Consider the following 21883-nt stretch of genomic DNA (forward strand, 5'->3'; position numbering starts at 1 on the left):
TAAAGGGTAAATATTTTAACTTCTAACTGAAATGAAAGCTTAACAAAAAACACCTCTATGAATCTGTGCTATACGATGAAAACATGAATAAAATCAGACATTGGTCTAATTAGTTTGTTATAAGGCTATGATTTTGATGCAGTACTTTTTAGTTCGTTTTACTGGCAAGGTGCGGCAAAAAAACAAGAATTCACGGAAAGTTGTCCAAATGCAGGTTTAGCTACATCAACATACACAAGAGCTTTTAAATAGTACACCAGAACCAATAATATAAAGACTTGCTTTTGACTGCTGGCAAGTTTAAATGTTACTTTAGAGTACAAAACTTTACCGTACAGACTTCAGACTCCGACATCATTTCTGGTCAGAGTCGAGGGTCTCAGTGCGACAAATGTTTGAAATTCTCCCTTTCGGGTTCCCAGTTGGTTGAGAGGACGGATGTACCAACGATGTCGCTTTTAAAACCTCTTGATAAGAGGTACAAACTCAGCACATTTACTTTAAATGTAAATGTATCCAATTTTGCGAATGCAATCTGTATTTAAAGTGTGAACAACAGCTGTGACCACTTTGCGCAGTCAAAAGTGCTGCGACACGACGCGTCCCGTACAGCAAATAGTGAAGCTGCACAGCTTGTAGTTGATTCACCTGCGATAGAAGGAATCTACGTAAGGAATTGATCATTTGACACATACTGGACTATACATTAGGTACATTTCTAACGAGATCACACTGATGTAGAACATATTTCTATATTCATGTTAAATTATTTTCCTTACCACACTAAAGGAAAAGAGCCTATATCACTTTTTAAAACGCGGAAACATGTACACTGACTTACATTGTATTATTTGATCTGAAATACAAGTTACACAATTAATAAATAAAATCTAAAATAAAAAACCGACCACGAAGGGACTCGAACCCTCAATCTTCTGATTCGAAGTCAGACGCCTTATCCATTAGGCCACGCGGTCTTTCACCGAAAGAGAGCGTTTACGTAAATACTTTACTCTATACTTAGCGTAGTTTGTACTACAGTATCAACGAAATATTTTTTCATAACAAAGCAAAAAAGTACAGAACTACCACAGTCCCAAAGAGGTACGGAATTAAAAAAGCAGCCAGTAGCCCCGCCCATACCCTAAAGCTATGTGCTTACCCAATTGGCGCTGCCTCTTGTCTGTTATTTTCCTATTGCTGAGTGATGCCCCGCCCCTCGTACTCAGGGCACAAATGGAATTGACTGACGCTTCTGTGAAGTAATGGTTTTATAAACAATACATACCGGTATGTGATTGTTAATATGAAATATATATAAAAGCGGCTGAAATACAAATTGACAAAAAAATCTAGCAGAGGATGGTTTCGATCCATCGACCTCTGGGTTATGGGCCCAGCACGCTTCCGCTGCGCCACTCTGCTTTTGCTCAGTTGTCAAATGTTTAATAAGATACTGTTAAATTAATTAATATAATGGACTACTATTTAATCATAGCGGTTAACGTTACTTTAGGGTGGTAAGGTTAAATTGCCTTTACCAGACACCGTGTTTAAATGGTTACTGACGCTAACCATGTTGAAATATATGTTTATTTATTTTGATGAATAATAGCTGAAGAGAGGGGAAACGTCTGGAAAGTTTATTATAAAACTGTCGTGAGAAAAAAAAACATACACGTTACACCCCAGATGGGACTCGAACCCACAATCCCTGGCTTAGGAGGCCAGTGCCTTATCCATTAGGCCACTGGGGCTCCTAAAGACAACGCCGTTCTTGCTCATATTTGTGTGCCTGACTATCGCTAAATACAGAATGGAAGGTAACCCAAAAAAAAATTATTAACGCTTTACCTTTTTACCTGTACTGTACTCTGCAAGCTTTTTACGGTCACCTCGGATTTTTCAGTACAGGTTGCAAAAGCAGACAAAAGCAAATAAAAGTATTTCTGAGGGTTTTATACTTTACATTTTATGGCTAAAAGGTGCCATCCCACAACTTTGCAGTGAATTTCTCAGCATTTATTATGAAAGAAACGTCAGTTCGACGAAACACTTTTTAATAACTTAAGAATAATAATGCACTAAAACGAAGGTCCCACCGAGATTTGAACTCGGATCGCTGGATTCAGAGTCCAGAGTGCTAACCATTACACAATGGAACCCATATTTACGCCTTGGCCACGTAACTGTAATAAATACATCATTTTATTATTATTCTCTTTTTTTTTTTTTTTTTTTTTTTTTTTCTTTGTTTGTTGTTGTTGTTGTTGTTGTTGTTGTTGTGTGTAAGCGTTTCTACTGCGATTGTTTTAATTGGCACTAATCTTGGACTACCTTACCCAGGGTAACATTACACAGTCCAAGATTGGTTTTAATCGGGCTGTGGAAGCAGCCGAATATGTTTACAATGACTTGGATCCGGGAATCCAGAGCTTTAAAAACTGTAATAAGTCCAGACTAGTTTGGAAAAGCTTGTCTTCGTTCAGACTGTATTACAATCCCCCATCCTTCACTGCTATGACATAATAGTGTTGCATTGAATTACTACTTTTTATAAAGCATGTTATTGTGAAGCATGTTTACTGACGTGCACCTTTTGTTTTTGTGTAGATCGCCTCACCATTAGCTACTGTCGAAGCAGTGGCCCTGGAGGCCAGAATGTTAATAAAGGTATGGAAATGGAAGTCTTTGTTAAAATATTCACAAGCATGTTTAATGTACAGGGTGATCAGGAGCACTGTTTTGGGGAAGCATTCTCCACAGAGTTAACTAGACAGGCAACAACATCACAGGTTACAGAGAGTCAGCTACTGTTGTGTTATAGTACATTTTTCACATTTTGTTCTAGTAAACACACAAGCTGAAGTCCGGTTCCACATACAAACAGCTGATTGGATTCCTGAAGATGTGCGACAAAAGATTATTTCTCAGGTAACATCAATACTAAGATTACATATTCACTGGAGCTGACTGCTAATAACATTGAAGAAATGTGAAAGTTAACTAACAGCTGGTGTGTAAAGGGTAAATATTTTAACTTCTAACTGAAATGAAAGCTTAACAAAAAACACCTCTATGAATCTGTGCTATACGATGAAAACATGAATAAAATCAGACATTGGTCTAATTAGTTTGTTATAAGGCTATGATTTTGATGCAGTACTTTTTAGTTCGTTTTACTGGCAAGGTGCGGCAAAAAAACAAGAATTCACGGAAAGTTGTCCAAATGCAGGTTTAGCTACATCAACATACACAAGAGCTTTTAAATAGTACACCAGAACCAATAATATAAAGACTTGCTTTTGACTGCTGGCAAGTTTAAATGTTACTTTAGAGTACAAAACTTTACCGTACAGACTTCAGACTCCGACATCATTTCTGGTCAGAGTCGAGGGTCTCAGTGCGACAAATGTTTGAAATTCTCCCTTTCGGGTTCCCAGTTGGTTGAGAGGACGGATGTACCAACGATGTCGCTTTTAAAACCTCTTGATAAGAGGTACAAACTCAGCACATTTACTTTAAATGTAAATGTATCCAATTTTGCGAATGCAATCTGTATTTAAAGTGTGAACAACAGCTGTGACCACTTTGCGCAGTCAAAAGTGCTGCGACACGACGCGTCCCGTACAGCAAATAGTGAAGCTGCACAGCTTGTAGTTGATTCACCTGCGATAGAAGGAATCTACGTAAGGAATTGATCATTTGACACATACTGGACTATACATTAGGTACATTTCTAACGAGATCACACTGATGTAGAACATATTTCTATATTCATGTTAAATTATTTTCCTTACCACACTAAAGGAAAAGAGCCTATATCACTTTTTAAAACGCGGAAACATGTACACTGACTTACATTGTATTATTTGATCTGAAATACAAGTTACACAATTAATAAATAAAATCTAAAATAAAAAACCGACCACGAAGGGACTCGAACCCTCAATCTTCTGATTCGAAGTCAGACGCCTTATCCATTAGGCCACGCGGTCTTTCACCGAAAGAGAGCGTTTACGTAAATACTTTACTCTATACTTAGCGTAGTTTGTACTACAGTATCAACGAAATATTTTTTCATAACAAAGCAAAAAAGTACAGAACTACCACAGTCCCAAAGAGGTACGGAATTAAAAAAGCAGCCAGTAGCCCCGCCCATACCCTAAAGCTATGTGCTTACCCAATTGGCGCTGCCTCTTGTCTGTTATTTTCCTATTGCTGAGTGATGCCCCGCCCCTCGTACTCAGGGCACAAATGGAATTGACTGACGCTTCTGTGAAGTAATGGTTTTATAAACAATACATACCGGTATGTGATTGTTAATATGAAATATATATAAAAGTGGCTGAAATACAAACTGACAAAAAAAAGCTAGCAGAGGATGGTTTCGATCCATCGACCTCTGGGTTATGGGCCCAGCACGCTTCCGCTGCGCCACTCTGCTTTTGCTCAGTTGTCAAATGTTTAATAAGATACTGTTAAATTAATTAATATAATGGACTACTATTTAATCATAGCGGTTAACGTTACTTTAGGGTGGTAAGGTTAAATTGCCTTTACCAGACACCGTGTTTAAATGGTTACTGACGCTAACCATGTTGAAATATATGTTTATTTATTTTGATGAATAATAGCTGAAGAGAGGGGAAACGTCTGGAAAGTTTATTATAAAACTGTCGTGAGAAAAAAAAACATACACGTTACACCCCAGATGGGACTCGAACCCACAATCCCTGGCTTAGGAGGCCAGTGCCAGTGCCACTGGGGCTCCTAAAGACAACACCGTTCTTGCTCATATTTGTGTGCCTGACTATCGCTAAATACAGAATGGAAGGTAACAGAATGGAAGGTAACCCAAAAAAAAAATTATTAACGCTTTACCTTTTTACCTGTACTGTACTCTGCAAGCTTTTTACGGTCACCTCGGATTTTTCAGTACAGGTTGCAAAAGCAGACAATAGCAAATAAAAGTATTTCTGAGGGTTTTATACTTTAGATTTTATGGCTAAAAGGTGCCATCCCACAACTTTGCAGTGAATTTCTCAGCATTTATTATGATAGAAACGTCAGTTCGACGAAACACTTTTTAATAACTTAAGAATAATAATGCACTAAAACGAAGGTCCCACCGAGATTTGAACTCGGATCGCTGGATTCAGAGTCCAGAGTGCTAACCATTACACCATGGAACCCATATTTACGCCTTGGCCACGTAACTGTAATAAATACATCATTTTATTATTATTCTCTTTTTTTTTTTTTTTTTTTTTTTTTCTTTTTTTTTCTTTGTTTGTTGTTGTTGTTGTTGTGTGTAAGCGTTTCTACTGCGATTGTTTTAATTGGCACTAATCTTGGACTACCTTACCCAGGGTAACATTACACAGTCCAAGATTGGTTTTAATCGGGCTGTGGAAGCAGCCGAATATGTTTACAATGACTTGGATCCGGGAATCCAGAGCTTTAAAAACTGTAATAAGTCCAGACTAGTTTGGAAAAGCTTGTCTTCGTTCAGACTGTATTACAATCCCCCATCCTTCACTGCTATGACATAATAGTGTTGCATTGAATTACTACTTTTTATAAAGCATGTTATTGTGAAGCATGTTTACTGACGTGCACCTTTTGTTTTTGTGTAGATCGCCTCACCATTAGCTACTGTCGAAGCAGTGGCCCTGGAGGCCAGAATGTTAATAAAGGTATGGAAATGGAAGTCTTTGTTAAAATATTCACAAGCATGTTTAATGTACAGGGTGATCAGGAGCACTGTTTTGGGGAAGCATTCTCCACAGAGTTAACTAGACAGGCAACAACATCACAGGTTACAGAGAGTCAGCTACTGTTGTGTTATAGTACATTTTTCACATTTTGTTCTAGTAAACACACAAGCTGAAGTCCGGTTCCACATACAAACAGCTGATTGGATTCCTGAAGATGTGCGACAAAAGATTATTTCTCAGGTAACATCAATACTAAGATTACATATTCACTGGAGCTGACTGCTAATAACATTGAAGAAATGTGAAAGTTAACTAACAGCTGGTGTGTAAAGGGTAAATATTTTAACTTCTAACTGAAATGAAAGCTTAACAAAAAACACCTCTATGAATCTGTGCTATACGATGAAAACATGAATAAAATCAGACATTGGTCTAATTAGTTTGTTATAAGGCTATGATTTTGATGCAGTACTTTTTAGTTCGTTTTACTGGCAAGGTGCGGCAAAAAAACAAGAATTCACGGAAAGTTGTCCAAATGCAGGTTTAGCTACATCAACATACACAAGAGCTTTTAAATAGTACACCAGAACCAATAATATAAAGACTTGCTTTTGACTGCTGGCAAGTTTAAATGTTACTTTAGAGTACAAAACTTTACCGTACAGACTTCAGACTCCGACATCATTTCTGGTCAGAGTCGAGGGTCTCAGTGCGACAAATGTTTGAAATTCTCCCTTTCGGGTTCCCTGTTGGTTGAGAGGACGGATGTACCAACGATGTCGCTTTTAAAACCTCTTGATAAGAGGTACAAACTCAGCACATTTACTTTAAATGTAAATGTATCCAATTTTGCGAATGCAATCTGTATTTAAAGTGTGAACAACAGCTGTGACCACTTTGCGCAGTCAAAAGTGCTGCGACACGACGCGTCCCGTACAGCAAATAGTGAAGCTGCACAGCTTGTAGTTGATTCATCTGCTATAGAAGGAATCTACGTAAGGAATTGATCATTTGACATATACTGGACTATACATTAGGTACATTTCTAACGAGATCACACTGATGTAGAACATATTTCTATATTTATGTTAAATTATTTTCCTTACCATACTAAAGGAAAAGAGCCTATATCACTTTTAAAACGCGGAAACATGTACACTGACTTACATTGTATTATTTGATCTGAAATACAAGTTACACAATTAATAAATAAAATCTAAAATAAAAAACCGACCACGAAGGGACTCGAACCCTCAATCTTCTGATTCGAAGTCAGACGCCTTATCCATTAGGCCACGCGGTCTTTCACCAAAAGAGAGCGTTTACGTAAATACTTTAATCTATAATTAGCGTAGTTTGTACTACAGTATCAACGAAATATTTTTTCATAACAAAGCAAACAAGTACAGAACTACCACAGTCCCAAAGAGGTACGGAATTAAAAAAGCAGCCAGTTGCCCCGCCCATACCCTAAAGCTATGTGCTTACCCAATTGGCGCTGCCTCTTGTCTGTTATTTTCCTATTGCTGAGTGATGCCCCGCCCCTCGTACTCAGGGCACAAATGGAATTGACTGACGCTTCTGTGAAGTAATGGTTTTATAAACAATACATACCGGTATGTGATTGTTAATATGAAATATATATAAAAGCGGCTGAAATACAAATTGACAAAAAAATCTAGCAGAGGATGTTTTCGATCCATCGACCTCTGGGTTATGGGCCCAGCACGCTTCCGCTGCGCCACTCTGCTTTTGCTCAGTTGTCAAATGTTTAATAAGATACTGTTAAATTAATTAATATAATGGACTACTATTTAATCATAGCGGTTAACGTTACTTTAGGGTGGTAAGGTTAAATTGCCTTTACCAGACACCGTGTTTAAATGGTTACTGACGCTAACCATGTTGAAATATATGTTTATTTATTTTGATGAATAATAGCTGAAGAGAGGGGAAACGTCTGGAAAGTTTATTATAAAACTGTCGTGAGAAAAAAAACATACACGTTACACCCCAGATGGGACTCGAACCCACAATCCCTGGCTTAGGAGGCCAGTGCCTTATCCATTAGGCCACTGGGGCTCCTAAAGACAACGCCGTTCTTGCTCATATTTGTGTGCCTGACTATCGCTAAATACAGAATGGAAGGTAACCCAAAAAAAAATTATTAACGCTTTACCTTTTTACCTGTACTGTACTCTGCAAGCTTTTTACGGTCACCTCGGATTTTTCAGTACAGGTTGCAAAAGCAGACAATAGCAAATAAAAGTATTTCTGAGGGTTTTATACTTTAGATTTTATGGCTAAAAGGTGCCATCCCACAACTTTGCAGTGAATTTCTCAGCATTTATTATGATAGAAACGTCAGTTCGACGAAACACTTTTTAATAACTTAAGAATAATAATGCACTAAAACGAAGGTCCCACCGAGATTTGAACTCGGATCGCTGGATTCAGAGTCCAGAGTGCTAACCATTACACCATGGAACCCATATTTACGCCTTGGCCACGTAACTGTAATAAATACATCATTTTATTATTATTCTCTTTTTTTTTTTTTTTTTTTTTTTTTTTTTTCTTTGTTTGTTGTTGTTGTTGTTGTGTGTAAGCGTTTCTACTGCGATTGTTTTAATTGGCACTAATCTTGGACTACCTTACCCAGGGTAACATTACACAGTCCAAGATTGGTTTTAATCGGGCTGTGAAAGCAGCCGAATATGTTTACAATGACTTGGATCCGGGAATCCAGAGCTTTAAAAACTGTAATAAGTCCAGACTAGTTTGGAAAAGCTTGTCTTCGTTCAGACTGTATTACAATCCCCCATCCTTCACTGCTATGACATAATAGTGTTGCATTGAATTACTACTTTTTATAAAGCATGTTATTGTGAAGCATGTTTACTGACGTGCACCTTTTGTTTTTGTGTAGATCGCCTCACCATTAGCTACTGTCGAAGCAGTGGCCCTGGAGGCCAGAATGTTAATAAAGGTATGGAAATGGAAGTCTTTGTTAAAATATTCACAAGCATGTTTAATGTACAGGGTGATCAGGAGCACTGTTTTGGGGAAGCATTCTCCACAGAGTTAACTAGACAGGCAACAACATCACAGGTTACAGAGAGTCAGCTACTGTTGTGTTATAGTACATTTTTCACATTTTGTTCTAGTAAACACACAAGCTGAAGTCCGGTTCCACATACAAACAGCTGATTGGATTCCTGAAGATGTGCGACAAAAGATTCTTTCTCAGGTAACATCAATACTAAGATTACATATTCACTGGAGCTGACTGCTAATAACATTGAAGAAATGTGAAAGTTAACTAACAGCTGGTGTGTAAAGGGTAAATATTTTAACTTCTAACTGAAATGAAAGCTTAACAAAAAACACCTCTATGAATCTGTGCTATACGATGAAAACATGAATAAAATCAGACATTGGTCTATTTAGTTTGTTATAAGGCTATGATTTTGATGCAGTACTTTTTAGTTCGTTTTACTGGCAAGGTGCGGCAAGAAAACAAGAATTCACGGAAAGTTGTCCAAATGCAGGTTTAGCTACATCAACATACACAAGAGCTTTTAAATAGTACACCAGAACCAATAATATAAAGACTTGCTTTTGACTGCTGGCAAGTTTAAATGTTACTTTAGAGTACAAAACTTTACCGTACAGACTTCAGACTCCGACATCATTTCTGGTCAGAGTCGAGGGTCTCAGTGCGACAAATGTTTGAAATTCTCCCTTTCGGGTTCCCAGTTGGTTGAGAGGACGGATGTACCAACGATGTCGCTTTTAAAACCTCTTGATAAGAGGTACAAACTCAGCACATTTACTTTAAATGTAAATGTATCCAATTTTGCGAATGCAATCTGTATTTAAAGTGTGAACAACAGCTGTGACCACTTTGCGCAGTCAAAAGTGCTGCGACACGACGCGTCCCGTACAGCAAATAGTGAAGCTGCACAGCTTGTAGTTGATTCATCTGCTATAGAAGGAATCTACGTAAGGAATTGATCATTTGACATATACTGGACTATACATTAGGTACATTTCTAACGAGATCACACTGATGTAGAACATATTTCTATATTCATGTTAAATTATTTTCCTTACCACACTAAAGGAAAAGAGCCTATATCACTTTTTAAAACGCGGAAACATGTACACTGACTTACATTGTATTATTTGATCTGAAATACAAGTTACACAATTAATAAATAAAATCTAAAATAAAAAACCGACCACGAAGGGACTCGAACCGTCAATCTTCTGATTCGAAGTCAGACGCCTTATCCATTAGGCCACGCGGTCTTTCACCGAAAGAAAGCGTTTACGTAAATACTTTACTCTATACTTAGCGTAGTTTGTACTACAGTATCAACGAAATATTTTTTCATAACAAAGCAAACAAGTACAGAACTACCACAGTCCCAAAGAGGTACGGAATTAAAAAAGCAGCCAGTAGCCCCGCCCATACCCTAAAGCTATGTGCTTACCCAATTGGCGCTGCCTCTTGTCTGTTATTTTCCTATTGCTGAGTGATGCCCCGCCCCTCGTACTCAGGGCACAAATGGAATTGACTGACGCTTCTGTGAAGTAATGGTTTTATAAACAATACATACCGGTATGTGATTGTTAATATGAAATATATATAAAAGTGGCTGAAATACAAACTGACAAAAAAAATCTAGCAGAGGATGGTTTCGATCCATCGACCTCTGGGTTATGGGCCCAGCACGCTTCCGCTGCGCCACTCTGCTTTTGCTCAGTTGTCAAATGTTTAATAAGATACTGTTAAATTAATTAATATAATGGACTACTATTTAATCATAGCGGTTAACGTTACTTTAGGGTGGTAAGGTTAAATTGCCTTTACCAGACACCGTGTTTAAATGGTTACTGACGCTAACCATGTTGAAATATATGTTTATTTATTTTGATGAATAATAGCTGAAGAGAGGGGAAACGTCTGGAAAGTTTATTATAAAACTGTCGTGAGAAAAAAAACATACACGTTACACCCCAGATGGGACTCGAACCCACAATCCCTGGCTTAGGAGGCCAGTGCCTTATCCATTAGGCCACTGGGGCTCCTAAAGACAATGCCGTTCTTGCTCATATTTGTGTGCCTGACTATCGCTAAATACAGAATGGAAGGTAACCCAAAAAAAAATTATTAACGCTTTACCTTTTTACCTGTACTGTACTCTGCAAGCTTTTTACGGTCACCTCGGATTTTTCAGTACAGGTTGCAAAAGCAGACAAAAGCAAATAAAAGTATTTCTGAGGGTTTTATACTTTAGATTTTATGGCTAAAAGGTGCCATCCCACAACTTTGCAGTGAATTTCTCAGCATTTATTATGAAAGAAACGTCAGTTCGACGAAACACTTTTTAATAACTTAAGAATAATAATGCACTAAAACGAAGGTCCCACCGAGATTTGAACTCGGATCGCTGGATTCAGAGTCCAGAGTGCTAACCATTACACCATGGAACTCATATTTACGCCTTGGCCACGTAACTGTAATAAATACATCATTTTATTATTATTCTCTTTTTTTTGTTTTGTTTTTTTTCTTTTGTGTGTAAGCGTTTCTACTGCGATTGTTTTAATTAGCACTAATCTTGGACTACCTTACCCAGGGTAACATTACACAGTCCAAGATTGGTTTTAATCGGGCTGTGAAAGCAGCCGAATATGTTTACAATGACTTGGATCCGGGAATCCAGAGCTTTAAAAACTGTAATAAGTCCAGACTAGTTTGGAAAAGCTTGTCTTCGTTCAGACTGTATCACAATCCCCCATCCTTCACTGCTATGACATAATAGTGTTGCATTGAATTACTACTTTTTATAAAGCATGTTATTGTGAAGCATGTTTACTGACGTGCACCTTTTGTTTTTGTGTAGATCGCCTCACCATTAGCTACTGTCGAAGCAGTGGCCCTGGAGGCCAGAATGTTAATAAAGGTATGGAAATGGAAGTCTTTGTTAAAATATTCACAAGCATGTTTAATGTACAGGGTGATCAGGAGCACTGTTGTGGGGAAGCATTCTCCACAGAGTTAACTAGACAGGCAACAACATCACAGGTTACAGAGAGTCAGCTACTGTTGTGTTATAGTACATTTTTCACATTTTGTTCTAGTAAACACACAAGCTGAAGTCCGGTTCCACATACAAACAGCTGATTGGATTCCTGAAGATGTGCGTCAAAAGATTCTTTCTCAGGTAACATCAATACTAAGATTACATATTCACTGGAGCTGACTGCTAATAACATTGAAGAAATGTGAAAGTTAACTAACAGCTGGTGTGTAAAGGTTAAATATTTTAACTTCTAACTGAAATGAAAGCTTAACAAAAAACACCTCTATGAATCTGTGCTATACGATGAAAACATGAATAAAATCAGACATTGGTCTAATTAGTTTGTTATAAGGCTATGATTTTGATGCAGTACTTTTTAGTTCGTTTTACTGGCAAGGTGCGGCAAAAAAACAAGAATTCACGGAAAGTTGTCCAAATGCAGGTTTAGCTACATCAACATACACAAGAGCTTTTAAATAGTACACCAGAACCAATAATATAAAGACTTGCTTTTGACTGCTGGCAAGTTTAAATGTTACTTTAGAGTACAAAACTTTACCGTACAGACTTCAGACTCCGACATCATTTCTGGTCAGAGTCGAGGGTCTCAGTGCGACAAGTGTTTGAAATTCTCCCTTTCGGGTTCCCAGTTGGTTGAGAGGACGGATGTACCAACGATGTCGCTTTTAAAACCTCTTGATAAGAGGTACAAACTCAGCACATTTACTTTAAATGTAAATGTATCCAATTTTGCGAATGCAATCTGTATTTAAAGTGTGAACAACAGCTGTGACCACTTTGCGCAGTCAAAAGTGCTGCGACACGACGCGTCCCGTACAGCAAATAGTGAAGCTGCACAGCTTGTAGTTGATTCACCTGCGATAGAAGGAATCTACGTAAGGAATTGATCATTTGACATATACTGGACTATACATTAGGTACATTTCTAACGAGATCACACTGATGTAGAACATATTTCTATATTCATGTTAAATTATTTTCCTTACCACACTAAAGGAAAAGAGCCTATATCACTTTTTAAAACGCGGAAACATGTACACTGACTTACATTGTATTATTTGATCTGAAATACAAGTTACACAATTAATAAATAAAATCTAAAATAAAAAACCGACCACGAAGGGACTCGAACCCTCAATCTTCTGATTCGAAGTCAGACGCCTTATCCATTAGGCCACGCGGTCTTTCACCGAAAGAGAGCGTTTACGTAAATACTTTACTCTATACTTAGCGTAGTTTGTACTACAGTATCAACGAAATATTTTTTCATAACAAAGCAAAAAAGTACAGAACTACCACAGTCCCAAAGAGGTACGGAATTAAAAAAGCAGCCAGTAGCCCCGCCCATACCCTAAAGCTATGTGCTTACCCAATTGGCGCTGCCTCTTGTCTGTTATTTTCCTATTGCAGAGTGATGCCCCGCCCCTCGTACTCAGGGCACAAATGGAATTGACTGACGCTTCTGTGAAGTAATGGTTTTATAAACAATACATACCGGTATGTGATTGTTAATATGAAATATATATAAAAGTGGCTGAAATACAAACTGACTAAAAAAAGCTAGCAGAGGATGGTTTCGATCCATCGCCCTCTGGGTTATGGGCCCAGCACGCTTCCGCTGCGCCACTCTGCTTTTGCTCAGTTGTCAAATGTTTAATAAGATACTGTTAAATTAATTAATATAATGGACTACTATTTAATCATAGCGGTTAACGTTACTTTAGGGTGGTAAGGTTAAATTGCCTTTACCAGACACCGTGTTTAAATGGTTACTGACGCTAACCATGTTGAAATATATGTTTATTTATTTTGATGAATAATAGCTGAAGAGAGGGGAAACGTCTGGAAAGTTTATTATAAAACTGTCGTGAAAAAAAAAAAACATACACGTTACACCCCAGATGGGACTCGAACCCACAATCCCTGGCTTAGGAGTCCAGTGCCTTATCCATTAGGCCACTGGGGCTCCTAAAGACAACGCCGTTCTTGCTCATATTTGTGTGCCTGACTATCGCTAAATACAGAATGGAAGGTAACAGAATGGAAGGTAACCCAAAAAAAAAATTATTAACGCTTTACCTTTTTACCTGTACTGTACTCTGCAAGCTTTTTACGGTCACCTCGGATTTTTCAGTACAGGTTGCAAAAGCAGACAATAGCAAATAAAAGTATTTCTGAGGGTTTTATACTTTAGATTTTATGGCTAAAATGTGCCATCCCACAACTTTGCAGTGAATTTCTCAGCATTTATTATGATAGAAACGTCAGTTCGACGAAACACTTTTTAATAACTTAAGAATAATAATGCACTAAAACGAAGGTCCCACCGAGATTTGAACTCGGATCGCTGGATTCAGAGTCCAGAGTGCTAACCATTACACCATGGAACCCATATTTACGCCTTGGCCACGTAACTGTAATAAATACATCATTTTATTATTATTCTCTTTTTTTTTTTTTTTTCTTTGTTTGTTGTTGTTGTTGTGTGTGTAAGCGTTTCTACTGCGATTGTTTTAATTGGCACTAATCTTGGACTACCTTACCCAGGGTAACATTACACAGTCCAAGATTGGTTTTAATCGGGCTGTGAAAGCAGCCGAATATGTTTACAATGACTTGGATCCGGGAATCCAGAGCTTTAAAAACTGTAATAAGTCCAGACTAGTTTGGAAAAGCTTGTCTTCGTTCAGACTGTATCACAATCCCCCATCCTTCACTGCTATGACATAATAGTGTTGCATTGAATTACTACTTTTTATAAAGCATGTTATTGTGAAGCATGTTTACTGACGTGCACCTTTTGTTTTTGTGTAGATCGCCTCACCATTAGCTACTGTCGAAGCAGTGGCCCTGGAGGCCAGAATGTTAATAAAGGTATGGAAATGGAAGTCTTTGTTAAAATATTCACAAGCATGTTTAATGTACAGGGTGATCAGGAGCACTGTTTTGGGGAAGCATTCTCCACAGAGTTAACTAGACAGGCAACAACATCACAGGTTACAGAGAGTCAGCTACTGTTGTGTTATAGTACATTTTTCACATTTTGTTCTAGTAAACACACAAGCTGAAGTCCGGTTCCACATACAAACAGCTGATTGGATTCCTGAAGATGTGCGACAAAAGATTATTTCTCAGGTAACATCAATACTAAGATTACATATTCACTGGAGCTGACTGCTAATAACATTGAAGAAATGTGAAAGTTAACTAACAGCTGGTGTGTAAAGGGTAAATATTTTAACTTCTAACTGAAATGAAAGCTTAACAAAAAACACCTCTATGAATCTGTGCTATACGATGAAAACATGAATAAAATCAGACATTGGTCTAATTAGTTTGTTATAAGGCTATGATTTTGATGCAGTACTTTTTAGTTCGTTTTACTGGCAAGGTGCGGCAAAAAAACAAGAATTCACGGAAAGTTGTCCAAATGCAGGTTTAGCTACATCAACATACACAAGAGCTTTTAAATAGTACACCAGAACCAATAATATAAAGACTTGCTTTTGACTGCTGGCAAGTTTAAATGTTACTTTAGAGTACAAAACTTTACCGTACAGACTTCAGACTCCGACATCATTTCTGGTCAGAGTCGAGGGTCTCAGTGCGACAAATGTTTGAAATTCTCCCTTTCGGGTTCCCTGTTGGTTGAGAGGACGGATGTACCAACGATGTCGCTTTTAAAACCTCTTGATAAGAGGTACAAACTCAGCACATTTACTTTAAATGTAAATGTATCCAATTTTGCGAATGCAATCTGTATTTAAAGTGTGAACAACAGCTGTGACCACTTTGCGCAGTCAAAAGTGCTGCGACACGACGCGTCCCGTACAGCAAATAGTGAAGCTGCACAGCTTGTAGTTGATTCACCTGCGATAGAAGGAATCTACGTAAGGAATTGATCATTTGACATATACTGGACTATACATTAGGTACATTTCTAACGAGATCACACTGATGTAGAACATATTTCTATATTCATGTTAAATTATTTTCCTTACCACACTAAAGGAAAAGAGCCTATATCACTTTTTAAAACGCGGAAACATGTACACTGACTTACATTGTATTATTTGATCTGAAATACAAGTTACACAATTAATAAATAAAATCTAAAATAAAAAACCGACCACGAAGGGACTCGAACCCTCAATCTTCTGATTCGAAGTCAGACGCCTTATCCATTAGGCCACGCGGTCTTTCACCGAAAGAGAGCGTTTACGTAAATACTTTACTCTATACTTAGCGTAGTTTGTACTACAGTATCAACGAAATATTTTTTCATAACAAAGCAAAAAAGTACAGAACTACCACAGTCCCAAAGAGGTACGGAATTAAAAAAGCAGCCAGTAGCCCCGCCCATACCCTAAAGCTATGTGCTTACCCAATTGGCGCTGCCTCTTGTCTGTTATTTTCCTATTGCAGAGTGATGCCCCGCCCCTCGTACTCAGGGCACAAATGGAATTGACTGACGCTTCTGTGAAGTAATGGTTTTATAAACAATACATACCGGTATGTGATTGTTAATATGAAATATATATAAAAGTGGCTGAAATACAAACTGACTAAAAAAAGCTAGCAGAGGATGGTTTCGATCCATCGACCTCTGGGTTATGGGCCCAGCACGCTTCCGCTGCGCCACTCTGCTTTTGCTCAGTTGTCAAATGTTTAATAAGATACTGTTAAATTAATTAATATAATGGACTACTATTTAATCATAGCGGTTAACGTTACTTTAGGGTGGTAAGGTTAAATTGCCTTTACCAGACACCGTGTTTAAATGGTTACTGACGCTAACCATGTTGAAATATATGTTTATTTATTTTGATGAATAATAGCTGAAGAGAGGGGAAACGTCTGGAAAGTTTATTATAAAACTGTCGTGAAAAAAAAAAAACATACACGTTACACCCCAGATGGGACTCGAACCCACGATCCCTGGCTTAGGAGTCCAGTGCCTTATCCATTAGGCCACTGGGGCTCCTAAAGACAACGCCGTTCTTGCTCATATTTGTGTGCCTGACTATCGCTAAATACAGAATGGAAGGTAACAGAATGGAAGGTAACCCAAAAAAAAAATTATTAACGCTTTACCTTTTTACCTGTACTGTACTCTGCAAGCTTTTTACGGTCACCTCGGATTTTTCAGTACAGGTTGCAAAAGCAGACAAAAGCAAATAAAAGTATTTCTGAGGGTTTTATACTTTAGATTTTATGGCTAAAAGGTGCCATCCCACAACTTTGCAGTGAATTTCTCAGCATTTATTATGAAAGAAACGTCAGTTCGACGAAACACTTTTTAATAACTTAAGAATAATAATGCACTAAAACGAAGGTCCCACCGAGATTTGAACTCGGATCGCTGGATTCAGAGTCCAGAGTGCTAACCATTACACCATGGAACCCATATTTACGCCTTGGCCACGTAACTGTAATAAATACATCATTTTATTATTATTCTCTTTTTTTTTTTTTTTTTCTTTGTTTGTTGTTGTTGTTGTTGTGTGTAAGCGTTTCTACTGCGATTGTTTTAATTGGCACTAATCTTGGACTACCTTACCCAGAGTAACATTACACAGTCCAAGATTGGTTTTAATCGGGCTGTGAAAGCAGCCGAATATGTTTACAATGACTTGGATCCGGGAATCCAGAGCTTTAAAAACTGTAATAAGTCCAGACTAGTTTGGAAAAGCTTGTCTTCGTTCAGACTGTATTACAATCCCCCATCCTTCACTGCTATGACATAATAGTGTTGCATTGAATTACTACTTTTTATAAAGCATGTTATTGTGAAGCATGTTTACTGACGTGCACCTTTTGTTTTTGTGTAGATCGCCTCACCATTAGCTACTGTCGAAGCAGTGGCCCTGGAGGCCAGAATGTTAATAAAGGTATGGAAATGGAAGTCTTTGTTAAAATATTCACAAGCATGTTTAATGTACAGGGTGATCAGGAGCACTGTTTTGGGGAAGCATTCTCCACAGAGTTAACTAGACAGGCAACAACATCACAGGTTACAGAGAGTCAGCTACTGTTGTGTTATAGTACATTTTTCACATTTTGTTCTAGTAAACACACAAGCTGAAGTCCGGTTCCACATACAAACAGCTGATTGGATTCCTGAAGATGTGCGACAAAAGATTATTTCTCAGGTAACATCAATACTAAGATTACATATTCACTGGAGCTGACTGCTAATAACATTGAAGAAATGTGAAAGTTAACTAACAGCTGGTGTGTAAAGGGTAAATATTTTAACTTCTAACTGAAATGAAAGCTTAACAAAAAACACCTCTATGAATCTGTGCTATACGATGAAAACATGAATAAAATCAGACATTGGTCTAATTAGTTTGTTATAAGGCTATGATTTTGATGCAGTACTTTTTAGTTCGTTTTACTGGCAAGGTGCGGCAAGAAAACAAGAATTCACGGAAAGTTGTCCAAATGCAGGTTTAGCTACATCAACATACACAAGAGCTTTTAAATAGTACACCAGAACCAATAATATAAAGACTTGCTTTTGACTGCTGGCAAGTTTAAATGTTACTTTAGAGTACAAAACTTTACCGTCCAGACTTCAGACTCCGACATCATTTCTGGTCAGAGTCGAGGGTTTCAGTGCGACAAATGTTTGAAATTCTCCCTTTCGGGTTCCCTGTTGGTTGAGAGGACGGATGTACCAACGATGTCGCTTTTAAAACCTCTTGATAAGAGGTACAAACTCAGCACATTTACTTTAAATGTAAATGTATCCAATTTTGCTAATGCAATCTGTATTTAAAGTGTGAACAACAGCTGTGACCATTTTGCGCAGTCAAAAGTGCTGCGACACGACGCGTCCCGTACAGCAAATAGTGAAGCTGCACAGCTTGTAGTTGATTCACCTGCGATAGAAGGAATCTACGTAAGGAATTGATCATTTGACATATACTGGACTATACATTAGGTACATTTCTAACGAGATCACACTGATGTAGAACATATTTCTATATTTATGTTAAATTATTTTCCTTACCATACTAAAGGAAAAGAGCCTATATCACTTTTTAAAACGCGGAAACATGTACACTGACTTACATTGTATTATTTGATCTGAAATACAAGTTACACAATTAATAAATAAAATCTAAAATAAAAAACCGACCACGAAGGGACTCGAACCCTCAATCTTCTGATTCGAAGTAAGACGCCTTATCCATTAGGCCACGCGGTCTTTCACCAAAAGAGAGCGTTTACGTAAATACTTTAATCTATAATTAGCGTAGTTTGTACTACAGTATCAACGAAATATTTTTTCATAACAAAGCAAACAAGTACAGAACTACCACAGTCCCAAAGAGGTACGGAATTAAAAAAGCAGCCAGTTGCCCCGCCCATACCCTAAAGCTATGTGCTTACCCAATTGGCGCTGCCTCTTGTCTGTTATTTTCCTATTGCAGAGTGATGCCCCGCCCCTCGTACTCAGGGCACAAATGGAATTGACTGACGCTTCTGTGAAGTAATGGTTTTATAAACAATACATACCGGTATGTGATTGTTAATATGAAATATATATAAAAGTGGCTGAAATACAAACTGACTAAAAAAAGCTAGCAGAGGATGGTTTCGATCCATCGACCTCTGGGTTATGGGCCCAGCACGCTTCCGCTGCGCCACTCTGCTTTTGCTCAGTTGTCAAATGTTTAATAAGATACTGTTAAATTAATTAATATAATGGACTACTATTTAATCATAGCGGTTAACGTTACTTTAGGGTGGTAAGGTTAAATTGCCTTTACCAGACACCGTGTTTAAATGGTTACTGACGCTAACCATGTTGAAATATATGTTTATTTATTTTGATGAATAATAGCTGAAGAGAGGGGAAACGTCTGGAAAGTTTATTATAAAACTGTCGTGAAAAAAAAAAAAACATACACGTTACACCCCAGATGGGACTCGAACCCACGATCCCTGGCTTAGGAGTCCAGTGCCTTATCCATTAGGCCACTGGGGCTCCTAAAGACAACGCCGTTCTTGCTCATATTTGTGTGCCTGACTATCGCTAAATACAGAATGGAAGGTAACAGAATGGAAGGTAACCCAAAAAAAAAATTATTAACGCTTTACCTTTTTACCTGTACTGTACTCTGCAAGCTTTTTACGGTCACCTCGGATTTTTCAGTACAGGTTGCAAAAGCAGACAAAAGCAAATAAAAGTATTTCTGAGGGTTTTATACTTTAGATTTTATGGCTAAAAGGTGCCATCCCACAACTTTGCAGTGAATTTCTCAGCATTTATTATGAAAGAAACGTCAGTTCGACGAAACACTTTTTAATAACTTAAGAATAATAATGCACTAAAACGAAGGTCCCACCGAGATTTGAACTCGGATCGCTGGATTCAGAGTCCAGAGTGCTAACCATTACACCATGGAACCCATATTTACGCCTTGGCCACGTAACTGTAATAAATACATCATTTTATTATTATTCTCTTTTTTTTTTTTTTTTTCTTTGTTTGTTGTTGTTGTTGTTGTGTGTAAGCGTTTCTACTGCGATTGTTTTAATTGGCACTAATCTTGGACTACCTTACCCAGAGTAACATTACACAGTCCAAGATTGGTTTTAATCGGGCTGTGAAAGCAGCCGAATATGTTTACAATGACTTGGATCCGGGAATCCAGAGCTTTAAAAACTGTAATAAGTCCAGACTAGTTTGGAAAAGCTTGTCTTCGTTCAGACTGTATTACAATCCCCCATCCTTCACTGCTATGACATAATAGTGTTGCATTGAATTACTACTTTTTATAAAGCATGTTATTGTGAAGCATGTTTACTGACGTGCACCTTTTGTTTTTGTGTAGATCGCCTCACCATTAGCTACTGTCGAAGCAGTGGCCCTGGAGGCCAGAATGTTAATAAAGGTATGGAAATGGAAGTCTTTGTTAAAATATTCACAAGCATGTTTAATGTACAGGGTGATCAGGAGCACTGTTTTGGGGAAGCATTCTCCACAGAGTTAACTAGACAGGCAACAACATCACAGGTTACAGAGAGTCAGCTACTGTTGTGTTATAGTACATTTTTCACATTTTGTTCTAGTAAACACACAAGCTGAAGTCCGGTTCCACATACAAACAGCTGATTGGATTCCTGAAGATGTGCGACAAAAGATTATTTCTCAGGTAACATCAATACTAAGATTACATATTCACTGGAGCTGACTGCTAATAACATTGAAGAAATGTGAAAGTTAACTAACAGCTGGTGTGTAAAGGGTAAATATTTTAACTTCTAACTGAAATGAAAGCTTAACAAAAAACACCTCTATGAATCTGTGCTATACGATGAAAACATGAATAAAATCAGACATTGGTCTAATTAGTTTGTTATAAGGCTATGATTTTGATGCAGTACTTTTTAGTTCGTTTTACTGGCAAGGTGCGGCAAGAAAACAAGAATTCACGGAAAGTTGTCCAAATGCAGGTTTAGCTACATCAACATACACAAGAGCTTTTAAATAGTACACCAGAACCAATAATATAAAGACTTGCTTTTGACTGCTGGCAAGTTTAAATGTTACTTTAGAGTACAAAACTTTACCGTACAGACTTCAGACTCCGACATCATTTCTGGTCAGAGTCGAGGGTCTCAGTGCGACAAATGTTTGAAATTCTCCCTTTCGGGTTCCCTGTTGGTTGAGAGGACGGATGTACCAACGATGTCGCTTTTAAAACCTCTTGATAAGAGGTACAAACTCAGCACATTTACTTTAAATGTAAATGTATCCAATTTTGCGAATGCAATCTGTATTTAAAGTGTGAACAACAGCTGTGACCATTTTGCGCAGTCAAAAGTGCTGCGACACGACGCGTCCCGTACAGCAAATAGTGAAGCTGCACAGCTTGTAGTTGATTCACCTGCGATAGAAGGAATCTACGTAAGGAATTGATCATTTGACATATACTGGACTATACATTAGGTACATTTCTAACGAGATCACACTGATGTAGAACATATTTCTATATTTATGTTAAATTATTTTCCTTACCACACTAAAGG

At 37.8% G+C, this 21883-nt stretch overlaps 20 non-coding genes across 20 annotated transcripts; all 20 read right to left on the bottom strand.

The window, feature by feature from the left end:
• Positions 1-904: 904 nt before the first annotated feature.
• On the bottom strand, positions 905-977 carry trnar-ucg (transfer RNA arginine (anticodon UCG)). The gene has a single exon. It is a non-coding gene; the product is annotated as a tRNA-Arg (tRNA).
• Positions 978-1684: 707 nt separating this feature from the next.
• Positions 1685-1757, bottom strand: trnar-ccu (transfer RNA arginine (anticodon CCU)). The gene has a single exon. It is a non-coding gene; the product is annotated as a tRNA-Arg (tRNA).
• Positions 1758-2093: 336 nt separating this feature from the next.
• Positions 2094-2165, bottom strand: trnaq-cug (transfer RNA glutamine (anticodon CUG)). The gene has a single exon. It is a non-coding gene; the product is annotated as a tRNA-Gln (tRNA).
• Positions 2166-3925: 1760 nt separating this feature from the next.
• trnar-ucg (transfer RNA arginine (anticodon UCG)) lies at positions 3926-3998 on the bottom strand. The gene has a single exon. It is a non-coding gene; the product is annotated as a tRNA-Arg (tRNA).
• A 1125-nt stretch (positions 3999-5123) lies between these two features.
• On the bottom strand, positions 5124-5195 carry trnaq-cug (transfer RNA glutamine (anticodon CUG)). The gene has a single exon. It is a non-coding gene; the product is annotated as a tRNA-Gln (tRNA).
• A 1755-nt stretch (positions 5196-6950) lies between these two features.
• On the bottom strand, positions 6951-7023 carry trnar-ucg (transfer RNA arginine (anticodon UCG)). The gene has a single exon. It is a non-coding gene; the product is annotated as a tRNA-Arg (tRNA).
• A 706-nt stretch (positions 7024-7729) lies between these two features.
• On the bottom strand, positions 7730-7802 carry trnar-ccu (transfer RNA arginine (anticodon CCU)). The gene has a single exon. It is a non-coding gene; the product is annotated as a tRNA-Arg (tRNA).
• Positions 7803-8138: 336 nt separating this feature from the next.
• On the bottom strand, positions 8139-8210 carry trnaq-cug (transfer RNA glutamine (anticodon CUG)). Its single transcript has one exon. It is a non-coding gene; the product is annotated as a tRNA-Gln (tRNA).
• Positions 8211-9961: 1751 nt separating this feature from the next.
• trnar-ucg (transfer RNA arginine (anticodon UCG)) lies at positions 9962-10034 on the bottom strand. The gene has a single exon. It is a non-coding gene; the product is annotated as a tRNA-Arg (tRNA).
• A 707-nt stretch (positions 10035-10741) lies between these two features.
• On the bottom strand, positions 10742-10814 carry trnar-ccu (transfer RNA arginine (anticodon CCU)). The gene has a single exon. It is a non-coding gene; the product is annotated as a tRNA-Arg (tRNA).
• A 336-nt stretch (positions 10815-11150) lies between these two features.
• Positions 11151-11222, bottom strand: trnaq-cug (transfer RNA glutamine (anticodon CUG)). The gene has a single exon. It is a non-coding gene; the product is annotated as a tRNA-Gln (tRNA).
• A 1725-nt stretch (positions 11223-12947) lies between these two features.
• trnar-ucg (transfer RNA arginine (anticodon UCG)) lies at positions 12948-13020 on the bottom strand. The gene has a single exon. It is a non-coding gene; the product is annotated as a tRNA-Arg (tRNA).
• Positions 13021-13729: 709 nt separating this feature from the next.
• trnar-ccu (transfer RNA arginine (anticodon CCU)) lies at positions 13730-13802 on the bottom strand. Its single transcript has one exon. It is a non-coding gene; the product is annotated as a tRNA-Arg (tRNA).
• A 352-nt stretch (positions 13803-14154) lies between these two features.
• Positions 14155-14226, bottom strand: trnaq-cug (transfer RNA glutamine (anticodon CUG)). Its single transcript has one exon. It is a non-coding gene; the product is annotated as a tRNA-Gln (tRNA).
• A 1736-nt stretch (positions 14227-15962) lies between these two features.
• trnar-ucg (transfer RNA arginine (anticodon UCG)) lies at positions 15963-16035 on the bottom strand. The gene has a single exon. It is a non-coding gene; the product is annotated as a tRNA-Arg (tRNA).
• A 709-nt stretch (positions 16036-16744) lies between these two features.
• trnar-ccu (transfer RNA arginine (anticodon CCU)) lies at positions 16745-16817 on the bottom strand. Its single transcript has one exon. It is a non-coding gene; the product is annotated as a tRNA-Arg (tRNA).
• Positions 16818-17169: 352 nt separating this feature from the next.
• trnaq-cug (transfer RNA glutamine (anticodon CUG)) lies at positions 17170-17241 on the bottom strand. Its single transcript has one exon. It is a non-coding gene; the product is annotated as a tRNA-Gln (tRNA).
• A 1738-nt stretch (positions 17242-18979) lies between these two features.
• On the bottom strand, positions 18980-19052 carry trnar-ucg (transfer RNA arginine (anticodon UCG)). Its single transcript has one exon. It is a non-coding gene; the product is annotated as a tRNA-Arg (tRNA).
• Positions 19053-19762: 710 nt separating this feature from the next.
• On the bottom strand, positions 19763-19835 carry trnar-ccu (transfer RNA arginine (anticodon CCU)). The gene has a single exon. It is a non-coding gene; the product is annotated as a tRNA-Arg (tRNA).
• Positions 19836-20187: 352 nt separating this feature from the next.
• On the bottom strand, positions 20188-20259 carry trnaq-cug (transfer RNA glutamine (anticodon CUG)). The gene has a single exon. It is a non-coding gene; the product is annotated as a tRNA-Gln (tRNA).
• Between the last annotated feature and the right edge of the window lie 1624 nt (positions 20260-21883).

The sequence above is a fragment of the Acipenser ruthenus genome, chromosome 17 (genome assembly GCF_902713425.1).
Source record: "Acipenser ruthenus chromosome 17, fAciRut3.2 maternal haplotype, whole genome shotgun sequence".
In the NCBI taxonomy this organism is placed as follows: Eukaryota; Metazoa; Chordata; class Actinopteri; order Acipenseriformes; family Acipenseridae; genus Acipenser; species Acipenser ruthenus.